Below are 18,123 nucleotides of genomic sequence, written 5' to 3' on the forward strand. Positions count from 1 at the left end.
ATTTACAAAACTATTTTCTCGCTTACCCTCTAACCAACTTTGCAAATGAAAAATATCCACAATGGCAATTTCTTACATCAAAGAAATTTCCGAAATCACTAAACAGTATCCCTTTCTACTATGCAGATGTAATAAAAAAATTAAAACTTGACGACAAAATATTCACGTTACCAAATAAGAAAACAAAAAGCATATACAATCACATACTTAAAGCCAGAGAAAATGCCAACATCAAAAAAATCGAAAATATGTGGGAGGTGAAATTGCAGAGAAGTTTACCTTGGAAAACTATCTGGAAACGGTCTTTCAACTCCTACGCCCAAGGACCATGTCAAAACACACAATGGAGAATACTTACTGACAGCTTACCAACACTTGAGAAGCTACAAAGTTGGCGTAAAAACAGAGGAAGAGGAGACAATAAATGCAAAGAATGCAATCAAACTGAAAACACTTTACACACCTTTATATCATGTAGGAAAGCCAGAAGCGTGTGGAGAGCCTTCCGAGGAATATACGAGGGTCTACTACCAACGAAAAAATTTAACATCGTTCATGCACTTTTCCAAATCAATATAGAAGATCTCTCCAAACAAAGTAACGTAGCTAAAATTATAACTACAATTACGAATATCATTACCACTGAATTATGGAGAGCCAGGAACTCATTAACTAAAGAAAATAAAAAAATACCATCAATAAAAATAATAGAAAGTATAAAAAAAGAAATAAAATATCTATGGTCACTTAAATACAATAAATACCTAAGACAAAATAACATTAGAGGCTTTCATGAAACCTTTTCAATTAATAACGTTCTTAGTAAAGATAGCAATAAAGAATTACGATTTAATTTCTAAAATATGGTTTTATGATCTCGACATCTTTCGATATTTCGCTTTTTCGTTTTTTCGTTTTTTCGTTCATCGTTTTTTCGTTCTAGGTCATGGCAAAACCATTAAAAAATAAAAAAATAACAAATTAACAATAATATTAATAATAATGACTAAAATAATTATCAAAAAACAAATAAATATAAACAAAACCGTTATAAGGTTAAAATGTCACATCCAAGAGTTACTTTATTAACACTTGATAACCAAACAAAAATATATAAATAAAAAAACGAATAAAAATATACAAAAAAAATTAAAAATAAAAAAAAATAAAAAAAAATAAAAAAAAAAAAAAAAGTATCTGTTCTTATCAGTTTAATATCTGGTACGCCGGCACAGTCCGGCTCATATATTAATCTGATTTTTGGCATTAGGTCATGGGATCATAGGTTTACCTTGCCCTGACCACGGGTTGCCTCGGCTTTGCACAACTGCTGAGCGCGGCCCAGTTGGAAAAAAGAAAATATCTTCACTTTCAGAGTGTCTAACATCGCTAATGGTCTCAGCTGCTGCTGCTGATGATGCTGCTGATGATGACGACGACGAAAATGATTAGACGTTCTAATTCAAACCACAAGTACATTGTTGAAGACGGCGTCAGTCCGACTATGTCTGCAGTGTTCAGTTATCGCTTCTCGGCCTAATGGCTAAGATCAAGTGTAGTATCTGTTCTTATCAGTTTAATATCTGGTACGCCGGCACAGTCCGGCTCATATATTAATCTGATTTTTGGCATAAGGTCATGGGATCATAGGTTTACCTTGCCCTGACCACGGGTTGCTTCGGCTTTGCACAACTGCTGAGCGCGGCCCAGTTATAAAAAAGAAAATATCTTCACTTTCAGAGTGTCTAACATCGCTAATGGTCTCAGCTGCTGCTGCTGATGATGCTGCTGATGATGACGACGACGAAAATGATTAGACGTTCTAATTCAAACCACAAGTACATTGTTGAAGACGGCGTCAGTCCGACTATGTCTGCTGTGTTCAGTTATCGCTTCTCGGCCTAATGGCTAAGATCAAGTGTAGTATCTGTTCTTGATTTTGGCCGAGGCAGCGATTTCTAAAGTGAATATAGTGATTTGGTTGTTTTTTTAATATAGAAATTAGTTTTTGATTGTTTTTACTGGATGATGACGTCACCGGAACAAGTCAAAAATTTATTAGAGAAAATGGAAGTAGTGCAAACTGGCGTTCTACCGTTTCACGACGAATTCGAGCCGAGCTACAGCACCGATGAGGATGAAGATGATGCGGACCAGCAGAACCACCGAAAAATAAGGGACGCGGAAGCCCTACCCGAAAATCCGAAAAAATCGTACGCAAGCGTAACCACCCAAAGTATTAGTAACACCTTTAAAAAGCAATTATCGAGAACCCTTCTTACCGTAATCGGAAAACGAATATCTTCCTACGATGTGTTAGCGGCATTAGAGGAAGCAAACCTGGATGACCATCTTGAAGGTTTCCAGTTTATCCGTTACAACAGAGTTATGGAAATTGTGATGAAAACCGACCAAGCGAGAAACTTCCTACTTGAGAAGGGACTCACTATTGGCGGTACTCATTACTTGTTCCAAAAGTCTAACCCCGAAAGGGAACCGAGCACACTAATGCATGTTTCTGTGTTCGGACTCCCAATTGAGAGTAAAGAACTCAAAGTCGGAAATATTTTCGAACAGTTAGGCTATGGACGGCATGTTTTGACCAAACTTGTCATGAGAACGACGCTGAAGGGAAAACTTTACTTCACCGGAATTCTCGTGGCAGTCATGGAGAACATGCGGAAACCAATGCCCACCAGCTTGGAAGTTATGGGGTACAAGATAAGACTGCTCCATAACGGACAAGAAAGGAAAGAACAACGAAAGGAAACACCAAAGGCGCAACATCCCGAAACACCATCTACTTCGACGGAAGCCAAGAAAAACACTGCAGCACCGTCTCCACCACCACCACAAGTCGAAACCCTAATGGAAATTCCCCAAACAACAGCTCCTCCAAATAATGTTGAACCAACACCACCAACCCCATCAACAAGTACACTCCATATAAACCCACAAGAACCAAAGAACAAACCCGAAGAAACTAACCAAACAAACGAAGACCCCGACGATATGCAGAGCACCCATGACTCTGACGACTCCACGGTTTTAAACGATACACCCTTCATAACAAAGAAAAACAAAACTAAAAACAAAAAGCGAAAAACACATAAAACAGCCGAAAACGAGGAACAAACGAAGCGAGTTAATAAAGAAAAAGATGGTACCTTGGGATCAGGGTAATTTATTTTTTTGTTATTTACTATTTTTTTCTTTACTTTATTGATATGCGCGCGTTTGAAAACCTAATTCATGTCTTTTGAAAATTTTTTTAACTTCAAATTTTAATTTAAATGTTTTTTTTGCTGTTTTAAAAAAAAATGTACGTAAGAATTCTCACGCTAAATGTAAATGGTCTCCAAACTGAGACCAAAAGAAACAAAATTTTTCGATTTCTAAATAATTCGGACTATGACGTAATATGCTTACAAGAAACGCATAGTTCCGAACAAAATCATTTGAAATGGTCGAATGAATGGAAACACCAAACTCAAGAAAGTTCTCTTTGGAATAATGGGAACCAAAAAGAGCGCGGTGTGGCCATTTTAACCAAAAAAGAAATTATTTTTAACGAAATTACACAAGATGAAAACGGGAGAATTCTTGCTACAAATTTAAAACTGAAAAATTTTGTAATCAGAATAATTAATTTATACAGACCCAATGATCCGCAACAAAAGGAAAATTTTTTTAAACAAATTGGAAAACACGCGCGTGGATCCGATTATATGATCCTAACGGGAGACTTCAACATGGTTGAAAACCCACAACTAGACAGGGAAGGGGGTGACCTATTTAATAAAAACAACACTCTAGGTAAAGCCAAATTGAATTTTTTTTGCGAAAAATTCGATTTGGTTGATATATACAGGAAAATTAACCCAAATAAAATTGAATTTACATACGAAAAATTAGATCAAAGTTTCAAAAGTAGAATTGACAGAATTTATGTACCTTTGACAATCTCAAGTGACAGCGAATGCGCGATTATAGAAAACAAGATCAGTGACCACAAAGCCTTCGGCTGCACTCTTAAACTTGAAAAAATAAAAGAGAGAGGCCCGGGCTACTGGCACTTGAATGTTAGTCTCTTAAGCGACCGCGCTTTCAAAGAAAAGTTAAAAAAAGATTTTGAAGAAGAAAAAACGAAAAAATTATATTACTCTAATAGCAATCAATGGTGGGACATCACAAAGTCCCGCATAAAGTCGATTGCTATAGAAGCGTCAAAAGCGAAAAAGCGCCAACTAAAAACTAAACAAATAAATTTGCGACAAAAAATTGACGAAGAAAATCAAAAACAGGAGAGAGACTTGGAAACACTTGAAGACCTAAAATCTGAGCTTCAAGAACTCCTTTGCGACGGGGGCGTGTTCGTGAGGACGAAACAAACTCTCGCAGAGGAAGGCGAAAAACCTTCCAAGGCTCTCTTCCAAATGGAAAAAAACAACCAAAAAAAAAAGATTATAAGAGAAATAAAAGACGGTGACACCGTTCACACGGACACCGTCAAAATACTAAAAACAATTAGAAAATTTTATAAAAACCTTTACAAAACAAAACCTCTCAATAAAGAAAAGCAAAGTACATTTTTGGCAAACATTAAAACATCCCTTACGGACGACCAAAATGCTTTTTTAAACATTCCCTTTAGCAGCGAGGAGCTTTACAACGCTGCCATGTCCCTAAACAAAGGCAAAACACCAGGGATAGACGGCCTCCCGGCAGCGTTCTATCAAGAATGCTGGGATATTTACGGAGAAGAACTTACCGATCTCATGAACGGTAATGTCTTCGATGTAAATAACGAGCTGTCGTGGTCGCAGAGAACGGCGCTGATTAGTCTCCTTCCAAAAGAGGGTGATCTGACGGCGCTGCAAAACTGGAGACCAATATCCCTGCTGTGCGCGGATTACAAAAAAATCACTAAAGCCCTCGCCTTGAGGTTGTCAAAGGTACTTGATAAAATTCTCGGACCGTCTCAAACGTGCTCGGTACCGGAAAGAAATATCTTCTCCAATCTTTTCCTGGTCAGAGACCTAATACAGTACACTAACGAAAAGAACATAGATAGTGTACTGATTACAATCGACCAGGAAAAAGCATTTGACAAAATTGATAGAAATTTTCTTTTTTGAACTTTGGAAAAATTTAACCTGAAAAAAAATTTTATAACAGCAATAACGCAAACCATGAAAAACTCCCATTCAATTATAATAAACAACGGCTATTTGAGTAAGCCCTTCAGTATCAGCAGAGGAGTTCGCCAAGGCGATCCCATCTCCCTCATGCTATACTGCCTGGCAGTGGAATCGCTGGCCCTAGACATCAGAAACAATCCTGATGTGGACGGCATTCCTCTGCCGAGAACAAAAAATAAACTAAAAGTAATGCAATACGCTGATGACACCACTATTTTCCTGAGGAACCCGAAGTCCATCGAATGCGTTTTTAAAACGCTAGATGACTTCGAGGAAGCCTCGGGATCAAATATTAATAAAAACAAGACCAAGGCTCTGGCGTTAGGCGGATTCAATTACATACACTATGAAAACATGGCCAGAGTGTTAAATCAAAAGCTATTTAACATAACCTGGTGCAACGCATCAGGTATCAAAGTATTAGGAATAACCTTCCACACTGACCTTGCTTTTACCGCAAGCATTAATTGGCAGAAAGCCGTTGAGAGCTTTAAAAAGAAAATCAAAAGCTTTAGATACCGGAACATATCTTTAAGATGCAAGGGTGTTTTTGTAAACACTCTTGCACTCTCCAAGGTATGGTTCGTGGCCAACGGCTTCCCAATTAATGAAACCACCGCCAAAACGATTAAAAAAGAAATATCAGCTTACCTTTGGCAAAGCGAATACGCGCAACCCATCAAAAGCGACATTTTAAATTTACCAATTGATAAAGGAGGACTAGGCATCCTTGACACTAAAATGCAATGCCTAGCCCTGCGAACAAAACACTTATTCAAAATTAAAGAACAAGAAAACTGCCACGAGTCTTGTTTCATCCAAAAATACTATCTGGCGCATCATCTGACGAAACACGCGCGAATCAAATGCCCACAATGGTTGTTCCTCACAAGTAACAACTTCCCAAAAGCAATAGGCGAAATTCCTTTTTACTATAAAGACGTGATTGAAACAATTAAAGCGAACGAGCAAATCCTTGAAATTAAATGTAAAAGCGCCAAAAATTTTCGCGCGCATCTCGCTAAAGCAAATAAAAACCCAAACTTGCTGAAAATCCAAACTGCATGGGATACAAAACTTCAAAAAGCTCTTCCATGGAAAAAAATATGGGAACGAAGTTTCGTGTCCTATGCCAGTGGCCCTAATAAAAACACCCTCTGGAGAGCACTAACGAACTCACTCCCAACTCTGGAAAAATTACAGAGTTGGAGGAAAAACAGAGGGCGCGGTAACGCAAACTGTAAAACATGCGGATCACTCGAAAACACACGTCACCCTTTTATCCACTGCAAGAAAGCTCGATCAGTGTGGAAGGCTTTCAAAAACACATATGAAAAACTAATTCCACAAGAAAATTTTAACATTGTTCGGGCTGTCTTTCAAACAAATACGGAACATTTGCCAAAGAAAGACAACACCGCAAAAATTGCAACCACTCTTGCCCACGTAATAACTTCACGGTTATGGTGGGCAAGAAACATGAAGGTTAAAGAGAACAAAGTTATACCCTCTGCAAGAATTGTAGAGGGTATAAAAGCCGAAATTAAAGCTATATGGAAAACAATATACAACAAACACCTAAGAGAAAATAATGTGGAAAAATTCCACGAAATATTTTCAATAAACGGTGCCATCAGTGAAAAAAATAACGGAAATTTTAATTTCTTGTTATAGAAAAAGGGTTTTCAACCATGTTTTAAATAAGTATATTTTTTTTTTTTCTTACGAAAAAGCATATCCCCAGCAGCCCCTGTGGGTGCGACGGACATGCGTATATTTTATAAATGCGAGGCTTAATGGCCAGCACAATATATTTTAAACCTCACGGAATAATCACGAACATGTCCTGCAAAGCTTGGTGGCAATGATGGATGTGTGTATTTTTTATAACAGCCTAGGGTAATAGCCAGGCATATATATTTTAAACTCGGAAATATTTTATTCTTTAAAATTTCTTTAAAAAACCTGTTGTGGTTTAATTTCGATTTTTTTTCGTTTTTCGACTTTTCGATTTTCGTTTTGTTTCCTAGAGCCACAATAGTTTTAAATAAAAATAAAAAATAAAAAACAGAAGCAAAATACTGTCTTAGAAAAGCAAAGGAAAAATAAATAATATTTAAAAAAATCTCCCCCCCCCCCTCATTGTATATTGTCCCCTGTTGTAAATATTTATTAATGAAATATATGTAATTATGTTAAAAAAAAAAAAAAAAAAAATCTGTTCTTATCAGTTTAATATCTGGTACGCCGGCACAGTCCGGCTCATATATTATTCTGATTTTTGGTATTAGGTCATGGGATCATAGGTTTACCTTGCCCTGACCACGGGTTGCCTCGGCTTTGCACTACTGCTGAGCGCGGCCCAGATTGGAAAAAAGAAAATATCTTCACTTTCAGAGTGTCTAACATCGCTAATGGTCTCAGCTGCTGCTGCTGATGATGCTGCTGATGATGACGACGACGAAAATGATTAGACGTTCTAATTCAAACCACAAGTACATTGTTGAAGACGGCGTCAGTCCGACTATGTCTGCAGTGTTCAGTTATCGCTTCTCGGCCTAATGGCTAAGATCAAGTGTAGTATCTGTTCTTATCAGTTTAATATCTGGTACGCCGGCACAGTCCGGCTCATATATTAATCTGATTTTTGGCATAAGGTCATGGGATCATAGGTTTACCTTGCCCTGACCACGGGTTGCTTCGGCTTTGCACAACTGCTGAGCGCGGCCCAGTTATAAAAAAGAAAATATCTTCACTTTCAGAGTGTCTAACATCGCTAATGGTCTCAGCTGCTGCTGCTGATGATGCTGCTGATGATGACGACGACGAAAATGATTAGACGTTCTAATTCAAACCACAAGTACATTGTTGAAGACGGCGTCAGTCCGACTATGTCTGCTGTGTTCAGTTATCGCTTCTCGGCCTAATGGCTAAGATCAAGTGTAGTATCTGTTCTTGATTTTGGCCGAGGCAGCGATTTCTAAAGTGAATATAGTGATTTGGTTGTTTTTTTAATATAGAAATTAGTTTTTGATTGTTTTTACTGGATGATGACGTCACCGGAACAAGTCAAAAATTTATTAGAGAAAATGGAAGTAGTGCAAACTGGCGTTCTACCGTTTCACGACGAATTCGAGCCGAGCTACAGCACCGATGAGGATGAAGATGATGCGGACCAGCAGAACCACCGAAAAATAAGGGACGCGGAAGCCCTACCCGAAAATCCGAAAAAATCGTACGCAAGCGTAACCACCCAAAGTATTAGTAACACCTTTAAAAAGCAATTATCGAGAACCCTTCTTACCGTAATCGGAAAACGAATATCTTCCTACGATGTGTTAGCGGCATTAGAGGAAGCAAACCTGGATGACCATCTTGAAGGTTTCCAGTTTATCCGTTACAACAGAGTTATGGAAATTGTGATGAAAACCGACCAAGCGAGAAACTTCCTACTTGAGAAGGGACTCACTATTGGCGGTACTCATTACTTGTTCCAAAAGTCTAACCCCGAAAGGGAACCGAGCACACTAATGCATGTTTCTGTGTTCGGACTCCCAATTGAGAGTAAAGAACTCAAAGTCGGAAATATTTTCGAACAGTTAGGCTATGGACGGCATGTTTTGACCAAACTTGTCATGAGAACGACGCTGAAGGGAAAACTTTACTTCACCGGAATTCTCGTGGCAGTCATGGAGAACATGCGGAAACCAATGCCCACCAGCTTGGAAGTTATGGGGTACAAGATAAGACTGCTCCATAACGGACAAGAAAGGAAAGAACAACGAAAGGAAACACCAAAGGCGCAACATCCCGAAACACCATCTACTTCGACGTAAGCCAAGAAAAACACTGCAGCACCGTCTCCACCACCACCACAAGTCAAAACCCTAATGGAAATTCCCCAAACAACAGCTCCTCCAAATAATGTTGAACCAACACCACCAACCCCATCAACAAGTACACTCCATATAAACCCACAAGAACCAAAGAACAAACCCGAAGAAACTAACCAAACAAACGAAGACCCCGACGATATGCAGAGCACCCATGACTCTGACGACTCCACGGTTTTAAACGATACACCCTTCATAACAAAGAAAAACAAAACTAAAAACAAAAAGCGAAAAACACATAAAACAGCCGAAAACGAGGAACAAACGAAGCGAGTTAATAAAGAAAAAGATGGTACCTTGGGATCAGGGTAATTTATTTTTTTGTTATTTACTATTTTTTTCTTTACTTTATTGATATGCGCGCGTTTGAAAACCTAATTCATGTCTTTTGAAAATTTTTTTAACTTCAAATTTTAATTTAAATGTTTTTTTTGCTGTTTTAAAAAAAAATGTACGTAAGAATTCTCACGCTAAATGTAAATGGTCTCCAAACTGAGACCAAAAGAAACAAAATTTTTCGATTTCTAAATAATTCGGACTATGACGTAATATGCTTACAAGAAACGCATAGTTCCGAACAAAATCATTTGAAATGGTCGAATGAATGGAAACACCAAACTCAAGAAAGTTCTCTTTGGAATAATGGGAACCAAAAAGAGCGCGGTGTGGCCATTTTAACCAAAAAAGAAATTATTTTTAACGAAATTACACAAGATGAAAACGGGAGAATTCTTGCTACAAATTTAAAACTGAAAAATTTTGTAATCAGAATAATTAATTTATACAGACCCAATGATCCGCAACAAAAGGAAAATTTTTTTAAACAAATTGGAAAACACGCGCGTGGATCCGATTATATGATCCTAACGGGAGACTTCAACATGGTTGAAAACCCACAACTAGACAGGGAAGGGGGTGACCTATTTAATAAAAACAACACTCTAGGTAAAGCCAAATTGAATTTTTTTTGCGAAAAATTCGATTTGGTTGATATATACAGGAAAATTAACCCAAATAAAATTGAATTTACATACGAAAAATTAGATCAAAGTTTCAAAAGTAGAATTGACAGAATTTATGTACCTTTGACAATCTCAAGTGACAGCGAATGCGCGATTATAGAAAACAAGATCAGTGACCACAAAGCCTTCGGCTGCACTCTTAAACTTGAAAAAATAAAAGAGAGAGGCCCGGGCTACTGGCACTTGAATGTTAGTCTCTTAAGCGACCGCGCTTTCAAAGAAAAGTTAAAAAAAGATTTTGAAGAAGAAAAAACGAAAAAATTATATTACTCTAATAGCAATCAATGGTGGGACATCACAAAGTCCCGCATAAAGTCGATTGCTATAGAAGCGTCAAAAGCGAAAAAGCGCCAACTAAAAACTAAACAAATAAATTTGCGACAAAAAATTGACGAAGAAAATCAAAAACAGGAGAGAGACTTGGAAACACTTGAAGACCTAAAATCTGAGCTTCAAGAACTCCTTTGCGACGGGGGCGTGTTCGTGAGGACGAAACAAACTCTCGCAGAGGAAGGCGAAAAACCTTCCAAGGCTCTCTTCCAAATGGAAAAAAACAACCAAAAAAAAAAGATTATAAGAGAAATAAAAGACGGTGACACCGTTCACACGGACACCGTCAAAATACTAAAAACAATTAGAAAATTTTATAAAAACCTTTACAAAACAAAACCTCTCAATAAAGAAAAGCAAAGTACATTTTTGGCAAACATTAAAACATCCCTTACGGACGACCAAAATGCTTTTTTAAACATTCCCTTTAGCAGCGAGGAGCTTTACAACGCTGCCATGTCCCTAAACAAAGGCAAAACACCAGGGATAGACGGCCTCCCGGCAGCGTTCTATCAAGAATGCTGGGATATTTACGGAGAAGAACTTACCGATCTCATGAACGGTAATGTCTTCGATGTAAATAACGAGCTGTCGTGGTCGCAGAGAACGGCGCTGATTAGTCTCCTTCCAAAAGAGGGTGATCTGACGGCGCTGCAAAACTGGAGACCAATATCCCTGCTGTGCGCGGATTACAAAAAAATCACTAAAGCCCTCGCCTTGAGGTTGTCAAAGGTACTTGATAAAATTCTCGGACCGTCTCAAACGTGCTCGGTACCGGAAAGAAATATCTTCTCCAATCTTTTCCTGGTCAGAGACCTAATACAGTACACTAACGAAAAGAACATAGATAGTGTACTGATTACAATCGACCAGGAAAAAGCATTTGACAAAATTGATAGAAATTTTCTTTTTTGAACTTTGGAAAAATTTAACCTGAAAAAAAATTTTATAACAGCAATAACGCAAACCATGAAAAACTCCCATTCAATTATAATAAACAACGGCTATTTGAGTAAGCCCTTCAGTATCAGCAGAGGAGTTCGCCAAGGCGATCCCATCTCCCTCATGCTATACTGCCTGGCAGTGGAATCGCTGGCCCTAGACATCAGAAACAATCCTGATGTGGACGGCATTCCTCTGCCGAGAACAAAAAATAAACTAAAAGTAATGCAATACGCTGATGACACCACTATTTTCCTGAGGAACCCGAAGTCCATCGAATGCGTTTTTAAAACGCTAGATGACTTCGAGGAAGCCTCGGGATCAAATATTAATAAAAACAAGACCAAGGCTCTGGCGTTAGGCGGATTCAATTACATACACTATGAAAACATGGCCAGAGTGTTAAATCAAAAGCTATTTAACATAACCTGGTGCAACGCATCAGGTATCAAAGTATTAGGAATAACCTTCCACACTGACCTTGCTTTTACCGCAAGCATTAATTGGCAGAAAGCCGTTGAGAGCTTTAAAAAGAAAATCAAAAGCTTTAGATACCGGAACATATCTTTAAGATGCAAGGGTGTTTTTGTAAACACTCTTGCACTCTCCAAGGTATGGTTCGTGGCCAACGGCTTCCCAATTAATGAAACCACCGCCAAAACGATTAAAAAAGAAATATCAGCTTACCTTTGGCAAAGCGAATACGCGCAACCCATCAAAAGCGACATTTTAAATTTACCAATTGATAAAGGAGGACTAGGCATCCTTGACACTAAAATGCAATGCCTAGCCCTGCGAACAAAACACTTATTCAAAATTAAAGAACAAGAAAACTGCCACGAGTCTTGTTTCATCCAAAAATACTATCTGGCGCATCATCTGACGAAACACGCGCGAATCAAATGCCCACAATGGTTGTTCCTCACAAGTAACAACTTCCCAAAAGCAATAGGCGAAATTCCTTTTTACTATAAAGACGTGATTGAAACAATTAAAGCGAACGAGCAAATCCTTGAAATTAAATGTAAAAGCGCCAAAAATTTTCGCGCGCATCTCGCTAAAGCAAATAAAAACCCAAACTTGCTGAAAATCCAAACTGCATGGGATACAAAACTTCAAAAAGCTCTTCCATGGAAAAAAATATGGGAACGAAGTTTCGTGTCCTATGCCAGTGGCCCTAATAAAAACACCCTCTGGAGAGCACTAACGAACTCACTCCCAACTCTGGAAAAATTACAGAGTTGGAGGAAAAACAGAGGGCGCGGTAACGCAAACTGTAAAACATGCGGATCACTCGAAAACACACGTCACCCTTTTATCCACTGCAAGAAAGCTCGATCAGTGTGGAAGGCTTTCAAAAACACATATGAAAAACTAATTCCACAAGAAAATTTTAACATTGTTCGGGCTGTCTTTCAAACAAATACGGAACATTTGCCAAAGAAAGACAACACCGCAAAAATTGCAACCACTCTTGCCCACGTAATAACTTCACGGTTATGGTGGGCAAGAAACATGAAGGTTAAAGAGAACAAAGTTATACCCTCTGCAAGAATTGTAGAGGGTATAAAAGCCGAAATTAAAGCTATATGGAAAACAATATACAACAAACACCTAAGAGAAAATAATGTGGAAAAATTCCACGAAATATTTTCAATAAACGGTGCCATCAGTGAAAAAAATAACGGAAATTTTAATTTCTTGTTATAGAAAAAGGGTTTTCAACCATGTTTTAAATAAGTATATTTTTTTTTTTTCTTACGAAAAAGCATATCCCCAGCAGCCCCTGTGGGTGCGACGGACATGCGTATATTTTATAAATGCGAGGCTTAATGGCCAGCACAATATATTTTAAACCTCACGGAATAATCACGAACATGTCCTGCAAAGCTTGGTGGCAATGATGGATGTGTGTATTTTTTATAACAGCCTAGGGTAATAGCCAGGCATATATATTTTAAACTCGGAAATATTTTATTCTTTAAAATTTCTTTAAAAAACCTGTTGTGGTTTAATTTCGATTTTTTTTCGTTTTTCGACTTTTCGATTTTCGTTTTGTTTCCTAGAGCCACAATAGTTTTAAATAAAAATAAAAAATAAAAAACAGAAGCAAAATACTGTCTTAGAAAAGCAAAGGAAAAATAAATAATATTTATAAAAAAATCCCCCCCCCCCCTCATTGTATATTGTCCCCTGTTGTAAATATTTATTAATGAAATATATGTAATTATGTTAAAAAAAAAAAAAAAAAAAATCTGTTCTTATCAGTTTAATATCTGGTACGCCGGCACAGTCCGGCTCATATATTATTCTGATTTTTGGTATTAGGTCATGGGATCATAGGTTTACCTTGCCCTGACCACGGGTTGCCTCGGCTTTGCACTACTGCTGAGCGCGGCCCAGATTGGAAAAAAGAAAATATCTTCACTTTCAGAGTGTCTAACATCGCTAATGGTCTCAGCTGCTGCTGCTGATGATGCTGCTGATGATGACGACGACGAAAATGATTAGACGTTCTAATTCAAACCACAAGTACATTGTTGAAGACGGCGTCAGTCCGACTATGTCTGCAGTGTTCAGTTATCGCTTCTCGGCCTAATGGCTAAGATCAAGTGTAGTATCTGTTCGTGATTTTAGCCGAGACAGCGATTTTAAAAGTGGATAAAGTTATTTTTTTTTAGTGGTTTAATTAGGAGTTTTGTGATTATTGGCTTTTTTAAAGAAACGGTCTCAAACATCAAAAGTACCGCTGATTGTCTTATCGAAAGAATGAAGAAAACAGCAAATGGAAATGGCGATGAAATCTTATCAATTCTCTCACCCTACAGCACCGACGACGAATCCGAAAACAAATCGGACCGAAAGAGGAACCAAGATTTAAGGGACGCAGAAGCCCTACCCAAAATTATCAAAAAAACCTACGCTAACGTAACCACCCAATGCGCTTACAAGAAGAACCTCCCGAAAACCTTAATTGCTAGACTGCGAAAGCGTATTGATATTGACCAAATCATTATTGCTCTTGAAGCTGTTAACTTGGCACGTGAACTCGAAGGAGTTCAACTAATCCGTGGAAACACCCTTTTGGAGATTGTGATGAAGACGGACACTGCGAAAAACCTTTTGTTAGAGAGGGGACTCAATGTGTGCGGCCTTCATCATATTTTCCAACAATCAAACCCCGATCGGGAGCCGAGCGAAGTCACTCACGTTTCTGTGTTCGGCCTACCGATTGAGCATAAAAATCTAAAGATTGGCACCGTTCTTGAACAGTTGGGCTATGGCAGGCATGTTTACACAAAACCTGTCATGAGAAAAACACCTGTTAGCGGAACGGAATACTATACAGGTATTCTCGTGGCGGTTATAAAAAACATGCCTTGCCCGACGCCGGTCAGCATGAACGTAATGGGATATCCGATCAGAACAAAGCACAACGGTCAACCGTCATCACCACCTGTACAACCTAAGTCTGCCCAAATACCCCTTCAAGAAAATGTAAACCCTACACCAAAAGATAATCCGCAAGCTCCACCAACAACCTCCGAAAGCCAAAGTTCTATTCAACCTATGGTTAATACATCTGAACAACTGATACCTTTAATTGAACAGCCAATACTTGATACAACCGAACCAACTAATGAAACCGCAAAAACCACCATTGAACAACCTCTACTAAATCCAATAAATGAAACCTCGAACCAAATAGAAAATGATTTAACGAAATTAAACCCTATTACCAATGAAAACCATACTATCGAAATACATACAGACAGTGAAATGAAGAACATCGCGGAAGAAGAAAACGAAGATTCCCAAATGGAAGACGACCAGCAAGATATTAAATTACAGAAAAAAAGAAAAACTGCGTCGAACAATCAAAAAAACAAGAACATCAAAAGATCAACAAAAGACTGAACATAATAACGGTAATATTTTTTTTTTATATTTATCTGTCGTTTAACTATATATTTTGAACAAATGCGCGCATTTTTAAACTAATTTCTACCTTTCTTTCACTTTTTAATTTTGATTATAAATGGATGTAAGAAATCTGACCTTAAATGTAAATGGTCTCCAAACTGAGACGAAAAGGAACAAAATATTTCAATTTCTTAAATATTCGGACTATGACGTAATATGCTTGCAAGAAACGCATAGTTCCGCAGAAAATAACACCAATTGGATAAATGAATGGAAACACCAAACTAACGGGAGCTCCCTATGGAATAATGGAAACCATAGAGAGCGAGGTGTCTCCATTCTAACAAAAGAATGCACTGTTTTTAATGAAGTCACACAAGACGACTGTGGGAGAATTCTTGCAGCCAATTTTACTATTAAAAATTGTAATCTAAGAGTAATTAATATATACGGGCCAAATGACCCACAACAAAAAGAAAACTTTTTTAAGCAAATAAGAAAACATGCGCGCGGATCAGAATATATGATCCTTACAGGAGATTTTAATATGGTTAAAAACCCTCTGTTAGACAGAGAAGGGGGTGATCTGCATAATAAAAGCAATACTTTAGGCAAAGCCAACTTGAATTTTTTTTGCCAAAAGTTCGAGTTGGTTGATATTTATAGATATATAAACCCCAGTAAAAGTGATTTCACCTATGAAAAACAGGACAAAACTTTCAAAAGCAGGATAGACAGAATTTATGTACCTTTGACAATCTCAAGAAATTGCGAATGCGCTTTAATAGAAAACAAAGTAAGTGACCATAAAGCCTTCGGCTGTACTCTAAAACTTGAGAAGGTGAATGAGAGAGGCCCGGGCTACTGGCACCTAAATGTTAGTCTATTAAGCGATTGCGCCTTTAAAGCTAAACTAAAAAAGGATTTTGAATTGGCAAAAACTAAGAAACATAGTTACCCCAGTAGCAATCAATGGTGGGACATCACAAAATCCCGCATAAAATTGATTGCTATTGAGGCGTCAAAATCCAAAAAGCGCGAAATAAAGCTAAAACAGAAATCTTTACAAAAACAAATCGATGAGGAAAACCAAAAACAAATGAGAGACTTGGAAAAGCTTGAGGATCTGAGATCAGAGCTTCAAGAACTCCTCTGCGACAGTGGCGTGTTCGTAAGAACTAAACAAACCCTTGCAGAGGAGGGCGAAAAACCTTCCAAGGCTCTCTTTCATATGGAAAAGAATAACCAAAAGAAAAAAATTATAAGAGAAATAAAAGACGGTGACACCGTTCACACGGAGACCGTCAAAGTATTAAAAACAATTAGAAATTTCTATAAAAACCTTTACGAAACAAAAAATCTCAATAAAGAAAAACAAAGCAAATTTGTAGCAAATATAAAAACATCCCTTACGGATGACCAAAACGCGTCTTTAAATATTCCCTTTAGCAGCGAGGAGCTTTATAACGCTGCAATGTCGCTAAACAAAGGCAAAACACCAGGGATAGACGGCTTCCCGGCAGAATTCTATCAAGAATGCTGGGATATTTACGGAGAAGAACTTACCAATCTTATGAACGGTAATGTCTTCGATGCAAATAACGAGCTGTCGTGGTCGCAGAGAACGGCGCTGATTAGTCTCCTTCCAAAAGAGGGTGACCTGACGGCGCTGCAAAACTGGAGACCAATATCCCTGCTGTGCGCGGATTATAAAATAATCACTAAAGCCCTCGCCTTGAGATTGTCTAAGGTACTAGATAAAATTCTCGGACCGTCGGAAACTTGCTCGGTACCGGGAAGAAATATTTTCTCCAACATTTTCCTGGTCAGAGACCTAATACAGTACACTAACGAAAAGAACTTAGATAGTGTACTGATTACAATCGACCAGGAAAAAGCATTAGATAAAATTGACAGAAATTTTTTGTTTGTAACTCTAAAAAAATTCAACTTAGGTGAAAAATTTATAACAGCAATTATGCAAACAATGAAAAATTCTAAATCAATAATAATTAACAACGGATACATGAGTAAACCTTTTAATGTAAAAAGAGGTGTTCGTCAAGGCGATCCTATTTCACTCATGCTTTATTGCCTGGCAGTGGAAACCCTCGCTCTAGAAGTCAGAAACAACCCTGACATAGATGGCATTCCCCTGCCTGGCACAAAAAACAATTTAAAAGTAATGCAGTACGCCGACGACACCACAATATTCCTGAGGAACCCGAAATCGATCCAAAGCGTTTTCAAAACGCTAGACGATTTCGAGGAAGCCTCAGGATCAAATATTAACAAGAGCAAAACCAAAGGTCTGGCGTTAGGTGGATTTAACCACATATACTTTGAAAACACGACCAGAATACTAAACCAAAAGCTGTTTAATATTAACTGGTGCAACGCCTCAGGTATTAAAATTTTAGGTATTACCTTCCACATCGACCTAGCCTACACCGCTAGCGCAAATTGGAAGAAAGCCGTTGAAAACTTTAGAAAAAAAATCAAAAGTTTTAGATACCGAAACATATCTCTGAGGTGCAAGGGTATTTTTGTTAATACTCTTGCACTCTCTAAGGTGTGGTTCGTGGCCAACGGCTTTCCAATTAACGAATTTACCGCTAAGCAAATCAAAAAAGAAATATCAGCGTACTTATGGCAGAGCGAATACGCGCAGCCCATAAAAAGCGATATCTTAAACCTACCAATAAATAAAGGAGGACTGGGCATTCTTGACACAAAAAAGCAAGGTTTAGCCCTCCGAACAAAACATATACTCCAAATAAAGGAGCAAGAAAACAATCACGAGTCATGCTT

At 38.0% G+C, this 18,123-nt stretch overlaps 2 non-coding genes and 6 pseudogenes across 2 annotated transcripts; all 8 read left to right on the forward strand.

Moving 5' to 3' along the window:
- Positions 1-1,175: 1,175 nt before the first annotated feature.
- LOC136077385 (U2 spliceosomal RNA) lies at positions 1,176-1,350 on the forward strand (annotated as a pseudogene).
- Positions 1,351-1,523: 173 nt separating this feature from the next.
- On the forward strand, positions 1,524-1,715 carry LOC136077226 (U2 spliceosomal RNA). The gene has a single exon (XR_010636946.1). It is a non-coding gene; the product is annotated as a U2 spliceosomal RNA (small nuclear RNA).
- A 173-nt stretch (positions 1,716-1,888) lies between these two features.
- LOC136077450 (U2 spliceosomal RNA) lies at positions 1,889-2,057 on the forward strand (annotated as a pseudogene).
- Positions 2,058-7,366: 5,309 nt separating this feature from the next.
- On the forward strand, positions 7,367-7,572 carry LOC136077378 (U2 spliceosomal RNA; annotated as a pseudogene).
- A 174-nt stretch (positions 7,573-7,746) lies between these two features.
- On the forward strand, positions 7,747-7,938 carry LOC136077227 (U2 spliceosomal RNA). The gene has a single exon (XR_010636947.1). It is a non-coding gene; the product is annotated as a U2 spliceosomal RNA (small nuclear RNA).
- Positions 7,939-8,111: 173 nt separating this feature from the next.
- Positions 8,112-8,280, forward strand: LOC136077451 (U2 spliceosomal RNA; annotated as a pseudogene).
- A 5,310-nt stretch (positions 8,281-13,590) lies between these two features.
- LOC136077379 (U2 spliceosomal RNA) lies at positions 13,591-13,796 on the forward strand (annotated as a pseudogene).
- A 174-nt stretch (positions 13,797-13,970) lies between these two features.
- LOC136077538 (U2 spliceosomal RNA) lies at positions 13,971-14,147 on the forward strand (annotated as a pseudogene).
- The last annotated feature ends 3,976 nt before the right edge of the window (positions 14,148-18,123 follow it).

The sequence above is a fragment of the Hydra vulgaris genome, chromosome 02, assembly GCF_038396675.1.
Source record: "Hydra vulgaris chromosome 02, alternate assembly HydraT2T_AEP".
Classification (NCBI taxonomy): Eukaryota; Metazoa; Cnidaria; class Hydrozoa; order Anthoathecata; family Hydridae; genus Hydra; species Hydra vulgaris.